The following is a 14,327-nucleotide window of genomic DNA, read 5'->3' on the forward strand; positions in this document are numbered from 1 at the left end:
TATTTCACATCCTTAATTGTTACTTGTTTACATATTATTCACGTAATCATTTTCGTAATTTTCATTTCATACTTACTCTTGTTTTGCCATAACATTTTCATTTATTTGTTATAATTCACAAATTACACACATCAGTCTTAATTATATTTGCATTCTTATTATTGTGTTTACCATAGCATTAAACACACTCCTTTATAATAATTTGACCAATTTATATTTAACCGATCTTTGTGGAGACGATCTCACTTATCACTTTATTACTTAATCCGACGTGTACACTTGCACAATTCACTTAACATATTCACACGCAATAGAACCACAGGATTGGTTCTCATAAATTTCGTGAACCACTAACTCATTAAATCGAAGAAGACATTTTTTTACTTCAGTTTTAGACATTTGCAAAATGGTAAACTATGACTTACTTCCAATTCGAAAGTAGGGACATGGCTATTTACTTCATCAATGTCAACACGATCAGGTTCTGCTGACATCCTTTAAATCTATAAGAAAAACAGAGGTTAGATCAGATCAAATAACATCACACTATCACAGGTTTAAATGGCATGTAATTTCTAGACTCCATCACGCTACGTTCAGCCCGAGAATCAACTAAACCTTAGATCTGGTACCACTAAATGTAACACCCCTAACCTGTATTTATTTTCAGATTAAGGTTATGGAGTATTACGGCAGACATCGAATCAAATGACATCATAAAACCATACAAATATTAATTTAAATATCAATTTTCAATCCACACATTAAACATAGGATATATATACTTACAAGCCTTATATCGAGCTTATAACACCTTAAAAATAATTTAGAAACAATTAGAGACTAATTTGAAAAAAATAAAAAAAAACATGGAAATTTTGAAAACTTTTAAAACATGGGCCACACGGCCATGTGGCCAAGCCATGTGACAAACACTAGGCCATATGACAAAGCCCAGGCCATGAGACCCAAGAACATGGTCTTGTAGTCAAACCGTGTATAGTTCGAAAATAGGGTCACACAACTATGTCGCAGATCGTGTGCCCGCTCATGTGCAAATTGAAAGAGGGTCACACAGTTGTGTCCTCAGACTGTGTAACAACCTATGACCATGTGGGATAAACCTGCACAAAAATTAAATAGTCTACACGACCATGTGGTGTGACCGTGTGTGGCACACAGCCATGTGACAGTCCATGTCTCAAGCCGTGTGTAGCTAAAATAACATCCAAAACAATGCAGAATAATATCAATTCCTTAGGTACCAAGTCAAACCAAAATAAACCATTAACACGACTTCAAAAACACATCCAAACAAGATTAAAACATAACAAAACATTCAGCTTAAGTGTCTAACCAATATGCCCAAATTTGTACCACATTTCATAAACCAATCAATTCACATTCAAAGTCTACAAGTTCCTACCCATTACATATGCCAGACATACCATTTCATTCATACCCTTCACAATCATTTCTACCATGTTTTCACCACATACATGAAGCATCAACCAAATAGCCAAATCAATAAAAAGCATTTCCATATTTTTAAGCACATTCATAAACAAGATAACTCCTTTTACAAGACAAGTTCTTTGCCACATTTGGATTTTCACTTCAAGCTATAACAACCACAATAATAACCTTAAACATATAACCATCACACTAGCATAAACATACCACTTGAAATAAATACTTATAATATATACAAGATACTCCTATTACATGCCACATATCCCAAAAGAAAACATTTCCAAAATCCACTGAAAGATAGCTGGATAGTGTGATCTTCAAGTTTATCCAATCTTCTTATTCCACAAAATGATATCTACAAGGAAATAAGAAAATGACACGAATAAGCTTTTACGAGCTTAGTAAGTTCACAGGTTGAAACGTTAAAACTTACCGAATAAACATAGCAAATTGCACAATAATATTGTTAATAACCATTACTTATATCAACCATAACCATTCAACAAGTGAGTTTTACATATAAATGAGTTGTACAATCTACTCAATCCTTCAAGATCATTCGATACCAGGTCATGATATAATATCCGAAAAGCATGCAAACATTTGTATAATTGAATAATAAGTCATTCAACCATTGAAAATTTGTCTGGTGAATGATATAACATATACAAATATGTGGTTATCCGCCCAAAACACTAGAAAACTCAAATGAGTCAAACTAATCAAGAACACGCCTAGGAAACAAGTGCATAACCCGTAGGCTAATAGCCCTCCGGAAACACACTTGGGCACCAAGTGCCATGCCCATAAGCTTTCAATATGCCCCAAGTAATATGTTTAAATCACTGTTAATATAACACGATAGTGTGCAACAAATGTTGGACTTTGGTATATTTAGTGGACAAAAACAAGTCAGGAATCATCATCTCATCACAAGTCAATCCCATACCACACGCAATATAACCTATTGGCATGCCAATTGTATCCTATCCTATGTTCATCTGGGCTCAAAACATATCATCGAGTTAACGATGTTCAAATTAATTACTTTCTCAACTCACATCAATTTATAACAATTCAATTATACCTTTTAACAACCACAACTCACAATCAATATAACATTTCAAATTATACTAAACTAAATCGTACAAACTTACCAAGGCTAAACTACACAGATAGCAAAATTTAAAGACTATTCAGCAACTCTCCCTTTTCCATGATTATCTACTGGTTCTTAATCTAAAAAGTAGTTTATTTTAATTTATTAGCTTTAACTTCATGTAATATTCAATTTAATACATACGTCTTCCTATTTATAATTTTCACAATTGCCCTAAACTTTTACACATTATTTGATTTACTTCCTAAAATTGAAACAAGCTTATTTATGCAATTCATCCCTATACTCATTGAGCCAAATTTTAACCCATCCTTAATCAACTTTCAACTTCCAAATTTCACAAGAAACCAAGCAAATTTAAAACATTTTATCTATTCAATCCCTGAACTCAAACCTATTAAAAATTTATTTTACAAAATAGTTCAAATCCATCATTAATCTTCAAGCTCAAGCATAAACATCAAGAAAGCTTCAAAAACAACAATAGTAATTTTTTAAAAACTTTATTAGTTTCAGAAAATAATCCCTGGGCTAGCTAGATTACATTACAACGATATCAAAAACATATAATTTACATTAAACGGGTATGAAAAATACTTACATGCATAAGCTTTTGCTTGGCCGAATCCTAAGTTCCTCCAATAGAGTTTCTTCTTTCTATTTTCAGTGAAGAAACAAAATAAATATGATGCCTCTTCATTTTAACTTTTGTTTTACTATTTTAATCATCATATATTAATTAAATTATAACATAAATCTAATAAAATAACTTAATGACAATCAAACATTAATAAACCTATGGCTAAATTACCATATAAAACTGTTGTAGTATGCTTTGCACTCAAGTAACCTAATTAACCTTTAGCAATTAACTTTTGCAAGTTTTACGATTTAGTCCTTTTTTCTTAATTAACTATCTAAACTTAAAATTTTCTAACCAAATTTTAGTATGACATTAATGACCTCATAAATATTAAATAATTGATATTTAGGAACTGACACGTCAAAATTGTGGTCCCAAAATCGCTATTTCTAACACCACTGGAAAATGGGTTGTTATACCAAGAATTTCAGAATCAAATATTAATCACGCATCAATGGTTAAAGAATTATTTTTGCAATAATTAACTAGATTATTACCCAAGAGAAAAGATGAAATTATAATTAATGTGATACTCGAAATCACTTTGATATTTATTGCTTTGTATAGAATGGTACTGGTAGAATTAAAAGAATTGTAGATACTACTGAAATATTTAGTTGATAGGAGATGTATTCAACTGAACGTTTCATATTGGAAAGCAATAATGTATTTGAGGAAAAGAAAGACAATAATATGAGGATTGTGTATTGATTATTGATATCAGATTAGAGACACCATAAAGAACAAGTATCTGTTACTTGATATAGCTGATTTACTTGTTAGTTAAAGGAATTATCGTAGTTTCGAATATTGACTTTTGATCAAGTTGTTGTCAGCTCAGAGTTACGATTCAAATGTACCGAAGACTACTTCTTGGACTTGATATAAACAATGTGAGATTATGATAACACCGTTTGGATTATCGATTGTTCAGATGCTTTATAGATCTAATAGACAGAATTAGTTTGTTGTATCTGAACAGAATTATTGTCATGTTATCGATTATATTTAATTTATGCAATGAATGAAATTGAACATGATCAACATCAAAAAATAGTGTTACAGATTTTACGAGAGAAATAGGTATATATGAAGATCAGTAAATATGAATTTCTGATTTTGAGAAGTAAGTTTTTCTAAATCTTTTGATAGCAACTGAAAATGTTTGAGTTACTTCGAATCAACTTTTGATAATTGTGAACTAGGGAATCACTGGGAATATTAAGGAAGTGCGTAGTTCTCTAGGATTTACTATATATTTCAAATGATTTGTTTAGGATTTTTAATGATAGCCCTATCATTGACGAAGTTATTATAGAAAAATGTTAATTTATTGGATAAATGCCAACAGAGTTTCGAACAGTTTAAAGTTATATTAACAAAATTTTCAAATTTTGAACCAAAATGTTTAGTATGTCAGCAAGTAAAAGTCGAGCTCCAGGTTCCATCAGATTTATTACAACCTGTTATGATTCCAGAGTAGAAATGGGAAAGAGTTACGATGAATTTTATATCAGGTTTTCCCCTAACTCTAAAAATTGAAGTTCTTTTGTGTAATTGTTGATCGATGACGAAATTAGCATATTTCAATCCCATTAGGATCGACTACTCGTTTTAGAAATTAAATGAATTGTATATCATTGAGAATGTTAGATTTTATGGTGTGTCGTTATCTATTATTTTTTATCAGGATCTGAGATTGTTTGAAAGTTGTTTCCATCATTAAAAATCATATGCCGATTTGAAAAGAAAATATATTGAGTTCAATGCTGGTGAGAAAGTGTTTCTGAAAATTTCACCTTGGAGAAAGGTATACGGTTTGACAAAAAAAAAGAAAGCTAAGTCTAAGATTTATTAGACCGTATGAGATTCTAGAAAGGGTCGAGCCAGTAGCTTATCCATTAGTATTATCTCCTGAGCTCAAGAAGATTCATAATGTTTTTCATGTGTCTATGTTGCGTTGTTACCATTTTGATCCTTCACATGTGATATCATCTTATGAGGTTGAGTTATCGCCTAACTTGTCATATTTAGAAGATCCGATAAAGATATTAGCAAAAGAGGTTAAAGAACTTTGTAACAAACGATTATCGTTAATGAAAGTTCTATGGAAAAGACACGATGTAGAAGAAGTTACTTGGGAAATAGAAGCTTTGATGAAAACTCAGTACCCAAACTTGTTTACAGGTTAGAAATTTTGAGGACAAAATTTCCTAAAGGGATGAGAGTTGTAACTGCCCATTTTTCAGTAGTATTGGAAACTGCGATTTTGGAAATCCATATTTCGATGATCGAGTCAATAAATATTACTAAATAATATTCATGAGTTTATTATAGTGCTATATTCGATTTTGATGTGATAAATTTGTTAATTGAATAATTAGTTAAAGTATAAGTGGTTTGAACCTAAAGTTATTGGTTTTGCAAAATGAGGTATCGGGACCTTATTTTTGTAAACCGAGATCACAAATATTTTTATTAAATATTTACGGAGTTACCATATAGGTGAATTGAATTTTGGTCGAAAAATTTGGTGATTAGATAGAAAATTAAGGTGCAAGGACTAAATTGTAAAATTGTAAAAGTTAACTGCTATTGAATTTTATTAGTTAAAAGGTTTAATCATTAAATGTGTAACGACTTATGTTATAATTAGGCCCTATTAACCTTAGTGGGAGGCTTGGTGCATGGTTTTCAATAAATTATATATTAAATTTAATTAATTAAGATAAAAAATAAAAGTTAAAGTAAAATAAAAACAAAAACATCACCATCTTTTTTTTTATTTTCTCCTCTTCCACCCGAAAACACCATTGAAGAAGCTTTAAAGTTTGACCAAGTGTGTGTCCTTGCATGTAAGCATTTTTTAAGCATGTTTTTCATAAATTTTATGTTTTTGAGATCGTTGTAGCTTAATCTAGCTAGCCCATGTATTAAACTGTAAAATTGTCAAAGTTTAGAAAAATTTCCATTGATATTAATCTTTTGAATGCTAATGGTAGATTTTGAATCTTACAAATGAAATAGGACTAATTTGTAATGTAAACTTTATTAGTTTGGAGTTTAAGAACTAAAATGTGATAATGTAAATTTTGATACGAAATTTCTGAAATTTATGTATTTAGAGGGCTATACAAGAAAGGAATTAAAATTGGATTGTAAAATAAAGATTTGAATTTGAAAGATATAATAGTTTCAACTTTAGGGACTAAATTGAATAAAATACAAAATTTTAAGGAAATTGTGGAAGATGAATAAAAGATCTTAAATACATGAATTAAAATGATTTAAAGTGTTTAAAAGTGATAATTTGAAATGATTTACCATATAGATCAAGAACCGAACCAATCGATAGATAAACGAGAAAAAGAGAAAATAGCAGATTAGTCCTTATCGATTCTACTATTTTTGTTTTTACCTTGGTAAGTTCATACGATATAATTAATTATATTTATGTAATGTTTGTGGTTGGATTGCAAAATTATAATATTTGAGTGCATTTTAAATTGTTTACAAATTGGTACAAAAAGGTGGGAAAATGACTACATTGGAAAAATGTGGTAAATACGGATAGATATACAGTATTGAATGAAGGTAAAATTTATTATACGAGTTTATGATTTATACATGGTGATATTAGATTGTTAAAAGACATGTATTTATATATATATTGTTATGATATCAGGTGGACAAATTTAATGGTATGTGACTATATCTCGAACTATGATTAGAATAGTCCAAAACGTGAGAAATGGAATAAATTGTATTAAATGTTTTTATTTGTGTATTGGGTTTGGATGAACGTAGGATAAGATACAATTAGGATGCCAATAGGGTTGATTGCATGCTAGTACGGGATATGTGTAAAAGATGATGTTGAGTAAAAGATTAGATGGAGATATCACAGTTTACATTGGAATCTTGCATTTGTTACGAATTATTGAGCTTTGCACTATGGTGCCTTGGTGTGGTATAGTCAACGTTCTTTTGAGCCATTTGGTGTGAATGTACATATGGGATTTGCACTACAATGCCTTGGTGTGATGTAGTTATCGCTCAATCGAGCAACTTGGTGTGGTGTACTTACTTGAATATCTATATCTTATTAATTGAGTTCACCAAGCTAATTGTTTAAAAAAAAGACATTTGATTGTGTATATGGTGATTAGAACATAATGTGAATGTGAATGGATGTGATCAATTGTTTAACATGATTCACATGTTCAATAGTTCTGATTGAATGGTAATGATATGAATCAAATTGAATGGTTTGAAAAGTTATATGATTTGGTTTATACAAATTGCTCATATTGATGTGTGGAATGTTATGACAGGAAATTGAGTTATATTAGTTATTTTGATACATTTAGTTATGAAATGAGGTAAGTTTATCGTGTTAATACCTATGAGCTTACTAAGTTTATTTGAAACATACTCTGTTTCATTTTTTGTTTTCATATAGTTAACATTTTATGGAACCCGACGATTGGATCATCTTCGGAGCTCACACTATCAAACTTCAACCTCGATAGAACTTTGTTTTTGTAATACCCCTAACCCAAATTCGTTGCTGGAACAAGGATATGGAGCATTACTAGAGTTTACAAATCAAACGGACAGAATTTCAAACATGTCATATCATGTCAATATTCATATCAAAACCAATCAAAATCATACATGATGTCCCTTATACGAGCCTTCGAGGCCCTAAATACACATTAGAAACAAGTTGAGACTAAATCGGGAACTCAAAGAATTTTTTGGAAAACATTGAAAATTTTCAAAGCTGCAGGGGTCACATGGTCGTGTGATCAGGCCGTGTGGGCATTCGAAATAGGGACACACGGCCGTGTCCCAGCCCGTGTCCATGCCCTTGTAAATCACTGACTTGGGTCACACGGCCAAGCCACACACCCGTGTGCTAGTTCGTGTACCCTTCGAAGTAACCTCACACGCCCGTGTGCCAGCCCGTTTGCTAGGTCATGTAACAGCCTGACTTACAACCCTTTAAAAGCTACAGGGGACACACGGCCGTGTCAGCTGGTCGTGTGTCACACACGGCTGAGACACACGCCCGTGTCTCTGCCCGTGTGGACGAAAATAGGCCATTTTACAAGCCATTTTTCTCATGCAAATAGGCATAAACCTACACCCCACATTTTGCATATCAACAAGCCATAATAAGGCACCCAAAACAAGCATAACCAAGCCTTAAACATATGGTATAGTCATACACAACCAATATGCCATTAGGCACCTCAAATAACAATTTATAAACATGTCTAACCATGTGTTCAATATAATCAAATGATCAACTAACATATCTGCATATTTGCGTCAAAACTTACCATGTAACTCACTTACCAAAACACACCAAATGATACCAATTAATCACTTAATCACTAGCATCAATATACATATATGGCTTCCACAACAAAGCACCAATTCACTACAAATTATATGACATATTTAATTTGTACATTCAACTACCTTTCTATCTTCCATCATTCAACCATATCAAGTCACATATCAACCATTACAAGGCTACTTATATACACATCAAAATATACCATTTCACCAACACAATGCCAAGACACAAACCAACCAAATGGTCATTTTCAACAACCAAAACACATATAACCCAATATTAGCCAAAATAACTTATACATGCATTATAACCAAAATTAAACCAACTAAAAGTACCAAAAGAGCCGATGGATAGTGTGATATAGCTCCGACAAGCTTCCAACCTGAAAGAGTTTTCGATTCACTATTAACATGAAAAATAACACAGAGTAAGCATTTAAGCTTAGTAAGTTCGTATAGCATAGAATTTAACTTACCATTTCATCAAATAATAGGTAAGTAACAAAGCATGTCCAAACAAACTTGGCCAAAAGCCTAAACACATATACACCAACCACATTAGTCATGTAAATTCATATATGAATCAATAATCATGGATGAGCTCAACAATTACTCAAGTTTCCATATACATGTAACATCCATATCATGTATTTATATATCATGTAAAATCATTTCCATGTATTTCATGTAAATACCTGTAATAGTTCATATCGAACTCCTATCATCTCGTAATAGAATATTGCCCGTTGAACCATTTAGAATATTGTTGGATACTCGGGATAGCTCACACATAATGTGCTAAATTGTAATTTGTCAAATCCTGTATAGGTATGCTTATACGAGTTGTAAATCGGTATGCTCTCTCGAGCTGTAAATCAGTAAGCGAACGAGCTGAGAATCAATAAGCTCATACGAGCTGTGGGGCAGTATGTAGTTACAAGATGCTACTCACACGAGCAGTAGAGTATCCGCAACACATGCTAAACCTTAGCCATCAGTAGAACGTTCAGAACCAGCACCCAAATCATGTAACCCTAATGACATGTCATTTGTATCTTACGAATTCCTAAGGTTCAAACGGGACTCAGTAGTCATCGTATGCCGTCAAATATGTGATCGGTATTTATACATGGAAATTATACAAACACACATATATATATGTAATTCAATTAAAACATATAAATTCACAATTTACTTACACGAACTTACCTCGACGAGTAAATGTAAATACGGAGGCGATTAATTCGAGACTTTCTCTTTACCCTGATCTAACTCCGTGCGAGGTCTAACTAGATCTATACATATAAATTTAACTCAATTCAACATATAATTTAATCAATTTAATCCAAAACATATTTTTGGAAAAATTACCATTTTTCCCCTACACTTTTAATTCTTTTTAATTTAGTCCCTAGTCCTTTTTATCAAATTTAGCATGTAAACGATAAAATTTCTTAACAAAATTTTTATACGGTATTACTATCATACTGCAGACAATAAAATAATCATAAAATAAATTTTTTAACTTTGGATTTGTGATCCCGAAACCACTATTGTGATTTCACTAAAAACGGCCTGTTACAACTCTCCCCCTAAAGGGATTTTTGTCCCCGAAAATCTTACCAGAATAAAGGTTCGGATATTGCTTTCTCATAGCTTCCTCGAGTTCCTAGGTGACTTCTTCTATTCCGTGTCATTGCCAAAGAACTTTTACTAAAGCTATGTTTTTGTTTCTCAATTCTTTCATCTTACTGTACGACATATCAGGTTGAATCTCGACATCCGTCTGTGAGATAACATGTGAAGGGTCAGATTGATAATTTTGTAACATAGACATATGAAAGACATTATGAATCTTTTCTATTTTTTTCAGTAAAGCTAAACGATACGCAACAGGTCTGATTCTTTCAGTAATCTTATACGGCCCGATAAATCGCGGACTCAGCTTCCCTTTACGACCGAACTTAAGAACTTTCTTCCAGGGCGATATTTTCAAGAATACTCTATCACGACTTGGAACTCTATGTCTTTACGTTTAAGATCTGCATATGATTTCTGACCATCTAAAGTTGCTTTCAAGCTATCTCGGATCACTTTTACTTTTTTCTTCAGTCTCACGAATTATGTATCTTTTTCTCACTGAGCTCGGTCCAGTATAACGAGATTCGGCATTTACGACCATACTTGCTGACATACTAGGCATTTAGATACAAAATCAAATATCTCACGTTTCATTCCCAGCCACCAATACATCTGTTTCAAATCACCATACATCTAATTACTTCCCAGGTGAACAGACATGCTACCATTATGAGTTTCATGTAAGATTCTCTGAATGAGTTCTGGATTCTTCGGTACACAAACTCTACCTCTTAACAATAAACAACCATCAGATCCTATCTAAAATTCTGAATCAAAAGTCGACTCACACTATGCTTGTTTAACTAAAAAATTATCATCACATTTCTGAGCTTCAAAGATCTGTTGTAAAAACATCGGTCTAGCTTTTAACTCAGTAAGATTGAACCATCATCAAACAATTCCAGTCATGTATTCATCGCTCCCAAATAAAATAAAGATTTTCTACTCAGAGCATCAACAACTACATTCACTTTTCTCATATGATAATCAATGATCAACTCATAATCTTTTAACAGATTGAGCCATCTATGCTATCTCAGGTTCAAATCTTTCTGCGACATTAGATACTTTAAACTCTTGTGATTGGCTAATATATGACATTTTTCACCGAACAAATAGTGTCACAAAATTTTCAAAGCAAACACGATAGCTACCAACTCTAGGTCATGTATGGGATAGTTCTTTTCATGCGGCTTTAACTGTCTGGAAGCATGAGTGATTACTTTTCCTTCCTGCATCAAAACATAGCCTAAACCCCAATTCAGGCTGAACCAAAATTGGTGCCTCGATCAACTGTGCTTTCAACTAATTGAAACTTTACTGACATTTCTCGAACCATTCAAATTTCACATCTTTCTGTAAAAGTCGCGTCATCGGTGTAGCTATCATTGAAAACCCTTTGACGAATCTTCTATAATAACTGGCTAATCCCAGAAACTCCTAACTTTGGATACATTTCTCAGTGGTTTCCAATCAACAACTGCGAAAATTTTACTCGGGTCAACTTTAATGCCTTCGGTCGATACAATATGTCCCAGAAAACTGACTTCTCGAAGCCAAAACTCACATTTGCTAAATTTGGCAAATAGTTGTTTATCACGCAGAGTTTGCAACACAATTCTCAAATGCTCGACATGCTCAGACTCATCTCAAGAATATATCAAAATGTCATCAATAAGTACCATAACAAATCTAACTAAATACGGTCTGAAGATTCTGTTCATCAAATCCATAAATACTGCAGGTGCATTAGTTAAACTAAATGGCATCACACGAAATTCATAGTGTCCGTACTTGGTTCTAAATGCAGTTTAGAACACATCCGAATCTTTTACTCGTAGTTAATAATAACCAGAACGAAGGTCAATTTTTGAGAATACGGTGGCACCTTTCAACTGATCGAACAAATCGTCAATTCGAGGCAGTGGATATTTATTCTTGAATATAACTTGGTTTAGCTGACGGTAGTCTATACACAATCTCGTTGATCCATCTTTTTTCTTAATGAATAGAACTGGTGCACCCTAAGGTGAAAAATTGGGTCAAGTAAAACCCCTATCTGTCAATTCTTGCAGTTGTGCTTTCAACTCTTTCAACTCAATAGGAGCCATTCTATAAGGTGTTGTCGATATTAATGATGTCCCCGGTACTAGTTCAATAACAAACTCAACCTCTTTGATTAGCGGTAGTTTAGGTAGCTCCTCTAGAAACACATTAGGATACTCGCAAACCACTGGCACTATTTCAAGCTTCGATACAAACACTTTAGAATCCAGAACATAAGCAAGATAAGAATTGCAACCTTTTCTCACATATTTTTTCGCTGACATAGCTAATATAACAATAGGCAACCCACTCAGATTATTTGATTCAATACGAAGCGTCTCACCGTTCTGACATTTTAATACGATAAGCTTTCATCTACAGTTTACAACAACATCATGCAGAGTTAGCCAATTCATACCTGGAATCACATCAAATTCATCAAACGGTAATAACATCAAACCAGCCAGAAACTTTAACCTCGTGTCATCAAAGGATAGTTCTTGCAATCTTTATCAACTAGCACATACTGACCTAGGGGGTTCGATACTTTAACCACGAATTCAGTGGACCCAACAAGTAAATTTTTAATAGATACTAAATTCGTGCAAACATATGAATGGGTTGATCCCGGATCAATCAAAGCAGTAACATCAGTATCATAAATAGAGAAAGTATCGGTAATAAAATCTGGTACAGAAGCATCCTCGCGAGCATGAATAGCATAAGCCCTAGCTGGTGCTTGTGCTTCAAATCTCACAGCAAAAATTTTCATCACATCACGGCTACCACTCACATTTTCGAGATTATGAGGTGGTCTACCTCTCGCAGCTATGTTCCTAAGTCTCGTAGTTTGAATTTTCTGTTTCTCAGATTTCTCTAGGCAATCTCTAAGATAGTGGTCGAAGGAAACACAATGAAACAGGCTCAATTCTTCACTTGACACTCACCATAATGTGGTCTGTTACAGTGCTTACACTCAGGTCTAGTATCTCTAACACTACCCACACTAGCTACAAATGTAGCCTAAGGTTTAGGACTGGAACGTCAGATACCTCTGTCTCTACTAGAATATCCCACAAAAGTAGTAGAACGGTTGTGATGTTCTTTTGATTTCTTTGATACTGACTGATAGGATTTCCCAGTAGATCTCTTTCTCGAGTCTCTAGCTTCAAAATTGGCATGTCTTTTCTCTTTACTCAGCTCCTCGGCTTTATGTGCTCTATCAACCAATACAACAAATTCTTTCAGCTCAAGAATTCCAACCAAAACCTTAATGTCCTCGTTTAACCCTTATTCGAATCTTTTACACATAGTGGTCTCAGTCAGAATACACTCCCGAGCATATTTTCTTAATTTGACAAATTTGTGCTCGTATTCTGATACAGTCATACGGTTCTATTTAAGCTCCAGAAATTCTTTACGTTTCTGATCCAAAAACCTCTAACTAATATATTTTTTTTAGAACTCAGTTTGGAAGAATTCCCAAGTGATCCTCTCTCTCAACACAATAGAAATCAACATGTTTCACCATTGATAAACTGAATCTTTCAATAACGATACTGCACATTTAACATATTCAGCCGATGTATAGGATAGCTCGTCAAAAACCCTGATCATATTCTCAAACCAGAATTCAACTCTCTCAAGATCATCCTCAGTAGTAACTCAGAATTCCTCAACCCCGTACTTACATACCTTATCAATAAGAGGCTTACTAAATCGGATTGGTTTCATACCTTGTGGAATAATGGGAACCGATTGGCGAGCAGGAGGGGATGGAGGTTGTTGAGTTCGTCCATACAAACTCGGAGAACGATTCGTTCATCATTTGAAAGAAGGCTTCTTTAGCCTTTCTTTCCCAGCACTCAGATACAGGCCTCGCACCGCTCGATGCTGCTCTGTGAATGGAGGCTTGAGCGTTACTCTCTACTTCATCGGATTCAGCTCGGTTGGATGTCATTACTATATGAAAACATGTTTAAAACAGTCAGGAGATATCACACTATCACATGTTATATAATGGCATGTATAACTAGA

The sequence above is a fragment of the Gossypium hirsutum genome, chromosome D01 (assembly GCF_007990345.1).
Source record: "Gossypium hirsutum isolate 1008001.06 chromosome D01, Gossypium_hirsutum_v2.1, whole genome shotgun sequence".
Taxonomy (NCBI): Eukaryota; Viridiplantae; Streptophyta; class Magnoliopsida; order Malvales; family Malvaceae; genus Gossypium; species Gossypium hirsutum.